This window comes from Grammomys surdaster, unplaced genomic scaffold (assembly GCF_004785775.1).
Source record: "Grammomys surdaster isolate TR1022 unplaced genomic scaffold, NIH_TR_1.0 147, whole genome shotgun sequence".
In the NCBI taxonomy this organism is placed as follows: domain Eukaryota; kingdom Metazoa; phylum Chordata; class Mammalia; order Rodentia; family Muridae; genus Grammomys; species Grammomys surdaster.
In genome coordinates this window covers 2,816,953-2,822,046 of record NW_021604605.1, presented here as the reverse complement: position 1 = coordinate 2,822,046, position 5,094 = coordinate 2,816,953, and positions in this window count along the sequence as shown.

The window sequence follows — 5,094 nt, the reverse complement described above, 5'->3', positions numbered from 1 at the left end:
AGGAAGGAAGGAAGGAAGGAAGGAAGGAAGGAAGGAAGGAAGGAAGGAAGGAAGGAAGGAAAGGAGGAACCTAAGGGTAGGATGGAGGTGAACTGAGAAGGAGGAGGCAGGAGTGGAATTGGATGACAGGGTGCTGAGGGTAAATGTAATCACAATGTACTTTATGCAGTTATGAAATTGTTCAAAATTAACAAATCAGCAAATGAAACACTGCTCATTAGTTGTTCTTTTGGGCATTTATTTCAGAGGAATAAAAGTTTATTTTTGCATTAACTCTTTCTATGGAGAAGTGAATAAAGTTTTCACCACAGATAGGATATCAGTCACTGTCTAAAGCAACACTTGCACTTAAGTCTAGCCTAGTGAACCAATTAGTTTAGTTGTGGTTAATTCACAAGAGTGTACATAAGGGGTTACATACAGAAACAAAGGCAATGTATGAGTAGCTATACCACAGAAACATCCCCCTCACACACACAGCAACATTTAATCACTTAAACCTTAAGGGAGCCAGGCAGTGGTGGCACATGCCTTTAATCTCAGCACTTGGGAGGCAGAGGCAGGTGGATTTCTGAGTTCGAGGCCAGCCTGGTCTACAGAGTGAGTTCCAGGACAGCCAGGGCTGCACAGAGAAACCCTGAATCGAAAAACCAATAAAAAAACAAATTACACCTGTTGTGCTAACTGCTGAGCCCATGGTGCACCTCATAATCCCCCTGGCGGGGGGGGGGAGTATTGAGACCAATCTTGTGATGGTCTCCTATATACAATAAAGCTACTCTGATTTCAAGACATCATTGCCTATGCCATGCTCAAAGAATGACATTCCGCAAACCTCTCCTTCTCTCCTTTCTCCAAATGTTTGTAGCAGGTTTTTTCATACAGAGAAGAACTGAAAACAAATAGAATGTTCTTTAGTAGATGAATGTACCAGGTGATCCAATGGCTTATGAACCGTGATGTACTAGGGAGCACTTGTAAGTCTTAAAGTGAAATAAGCTATAAATAGTGTTTATTGAACATGAATGAGTCTCCAGACAATTGTGCTGTATAAAATGACTATTCCCTAAATGTTAATATGCAATATGATTCCATTTACAGAACATTTTTGAAATTATATAGAAATGGAAAACAGACTAGTGGTTACCAATAGTTAAAGTGGGGTGGAGAACACAGAGTTGGTGGTATACAACTCTAATCACAGCATTCAGGAGGCAGAGACAGGTGGATTTCTGTGAGTTCAAGGCCAGTCAGGGCTATAAAATGAAATCACATCTCAAGAAAAAAAGGCAGGACAGAAGGAAGGAAGAAAAGAAAGAGGGATGAAAATAAAAGGTGTTGGGCAAAACAATAAAAGAGCTACACAAAGGATTCTTGTGGTGAAAATACTCTGTATTTTCATGGTCTTCATATCAATATCCTATTTGTGGTACTATATAATACTTTTATTTTAGTAATGATGGAAATTGAGTAAATGACACACCAAGCCTGTTTGTATTATATTTTACAACTACATACAAATCTAGACTCATCTCAATAAAGTAACTTAATTAAAAATAAAAATTGGTAGCTTTAATATTCATAAAATCTGTGTGTCTCTAGCTAGATTGATTAAAGACAGAGAGGCAGACATTCAGACAGACAGAAAGAGGAGGGAGAAAGGAAGGGGTAAAAGGAGGGGGAGAGGAAGGAGAGAGAGAGAGAGAGAGAGAGAGAGAGAGAGAGACCAAAGCTCCTTCAAGTGTTTTATATGTATTGCCAGATGTGTTAGAGCTGGATCACATGGTGTTTGATTGTTTGTTCTGATTTTTTGAGACACAGTTTCACTGTATATTCCTAGCTATCCTGGAACTCTCTGTAGACAAGGCTAGCCTTGAACTCCTGCTCCTGCCTCCTGAGCACTGAGATTAAAGATGTGTGTCACCACCACCCAGATCACATGTTTTCTTGTTTTATTTATTTATTTATTTATTTATTTATTTATTTATTTATTTATTTATTTTGAGGAACCTCCATACTAACTTCGAGTCTCCACATAGGTTTCCATAGTAGCTGCATATATGAAATTCCCCGCCGGGCAGTGGTGGCACACACCTTTAATCCCAGCACTTGGGAGGCAGAGGCAGGCAGATTTCTGAGTTCGAGGCCAGCCTGGTCTACAGAGTGAGTTCCAGGACAGCCAGGACTACACAGAGAAACCCTGTCTCGAAAAACCAAAAAAAAAAAAAAGTTCCCCAACATTAAACAGAAAAAAAAAACACAAAAAAGAAGAAAGAATTCAGAAACTACCAATACGAGATATAAAGTATGTGTTACAAATGCTATAGAGAGCAAAGGCATAAATGGTATATTGTTTAAGTCTATTTGTTTGAGATGCTATAACATATCACCACAGAGTAGATGACTAAAATAACAAATGGGATTTTGAACAGATTTGACTGCTGGGAAGTTCATGATCCAAATGCCATTAATCCTGTGTCTGTCATGGGCCCAACTCCGATTTGTACATAAGTGAAGAACAAAGAGCAAGAACAAATTCTCATATTGCTTCTTATAAAAGAATGTATTTGTTTCCTGTTAACAAGCACCTGAGATGGAGCAATTATGGAGGAAAGTTGTGTCTTGTTACTATGACCAAATATCTGACAAAAGCAGAATGGGGGGTCATTTGGGCTTACAGTTTAAAGTTACAGTCTATCATATTGGGAAAACATGGAGGCAGAAGGATGAATTTATTGATTACAAGGACATGGTTATCAAAACCCATAGTGACTCATGTTTTTCCATAAAGTATCCACCTCCTAAAAATTCTAGAGTGTTCCAAACTGATATCAACAACTAGGGACTTGATGTTCAAGTATCTGAGCCTGTCAGGATACATTTCACATTCAAATCACAAAACTACTAATGTTGCTCGGGCTATACTTCTTTCTGATGTGTGTGTGGGGGTATTCTCTCATTTTATTTCTATTTAGAAATATATTTTGTCATGCAATATACTCTGATTACGGTTTCCCCCTTCGGTAACTCATGCCAGATCTTCCCTGACTCTCAACCCACTCAATAGATCCAAATAGCATCTAAAATAGCAATAAAATAAAACAGACTGGCATAGGATGAATCAAACAAACTAGATGGAGAAAAAGCACAAGAAACATTTATAGATGCAGACACACATACACATTCCCACATAGAGAAATGCCATAAAAAATAACACTAGAAAACAACATACATGCAAAGGACCTGTAAAGTTAAAGAAAAAGGAAGAGAAGGAGGGAAGGGGAGGGAGGGAGAAGGAAAACAAGGAAGAAGAAAGAAAAAGGAAGAAGAATGAAAGGAAGGAAGAAAGAACAAATGAACCAAAGAATAAACAATGGAGGGAAGGAGGCAAGAAAAGGGGGGAGAGAGAGGGGGAGGAAGGGAGGGAGGGAGGATAAAAATAATGCTCAGACAAAGCGTTACAAGACAGCAAAACTTCCAAGAATACCACTGAGTTTATTTTATGTTGGCTGAGGCCTGCTGGTCATGGGGCCTGCCCTTAAAATGGTTTGAGGAGACGAGGGAGGAGAAACTGTGGTCTTCATATAAAAATTAATAATAAATAAATAAACAAAAAGTAAACAAATAAATAACCATATTTTTTCAGTTGCTCTTTCTTTTTTTTAATTTTTTTATTGGAGGTTTTATTTACATTTCATATGTTGTCCCCTTACCCCATCCCCCACCCACCCGGGAACCTCCTATCCCATTACCCCTCCTCCTTCTTCTCTGTGGATGTAACCCCTACCTACCCCCCCACTCCCACTTTCCCACCCTCAAAATTCCCACGCCCTGGGGCATCCAGCCTTCATGAGGTCAAGGATCTCATCTTCCATCTAAGCCCAGCAGGGCCCTCCACTCTTACTTATTCAGCTGAAGCCATAGATCCCTCCCTAAGTGCTTCCAGGCTGGTGGTTTAAATCCTGAGAGCTCTGGTTGGTTGGCATTGTTGCTCTCCTCATGGGGCCACAAACCCTTTCAGCTCCAATGGTCTTCACTCTAACTCCTCCATTGAGAACCCCATTATCAGTTCAATGGCTAGTTGTGAGCATATGCCTCTGAATAGGTCAGACTCTTGAAGGCCTCTGTGGAGACATCCATATCAGGCTCTTATCAGCATGCACTTCCTGACTTCCACATAAGCATCTACCTTTGGTGACTGCACATGGGATGGATACTCAGGTGGAATGGTCTTCAGATAGCCCCTCCTTCAGTTTCTGTCCCTCACTTTGTCTCCATACTTGCTCCCTTGAGTATTGTGTTGCTCCTTCTAAGAAAGACCGAATCACCCACACTTGGTCTTCCTTCTTTATGAGCTTCATGTGGTCTGTGAGTTGCATCTTGGGCATTTCAAGGTTCTGGGCTAATATCCAATAATCAGTGAGTGAATACCATGTGTGTTCTTTTGTGATTGGCTTACTTCACTCAGGATGATAATTTCTAGTTCCATCCATTTACCTAGGAAACTCTCGAATTCATTGTTTTTAATAGCTGAGTAATACTCCATTGTGTAAATATACCACATTTTTTGAATCCATTCCTCAGTTGAAGGACATCTTGGTTCTTTCCAGCTCCTGGCTATTATAAATAAGGCTGCTATGAACATAGTTGAGCATATGTCCTTGTTATATGTTCGAGCATCTTCTGGGTATATGCCTAGGAGTGGTATAGCTGGATCCTCAGGTAATGCTATGTCCAATTTTCTGAGGAACCACCACACTGATTTCCAAAGTGGTTACACCATCTTGCAGTCCCACCAACAATGGAGGAGTGTTCCTCTTTCTCCACACCCTCGCCAGCATCTACTATCACCTCAGTTTTTAATCTTAGCCATTCTGACTGGTGTGAGATGGAATCTCAGGGTTGTTTTGATTTGCATTTCCGTGACGACTAAGGATACTGAACATTTCTTTAGATGCTTCTAGGCCATTCGAGTTTCTTCAGTTGAAAATTCTTTGTTAAGCTCTATATCCCATTTTTAATAGGGTTATTTGGTTGTCTGGAGTCTAATTTCTTGAGTTCTTTGTATATATTGGATATTAGCCCTCTATCAGA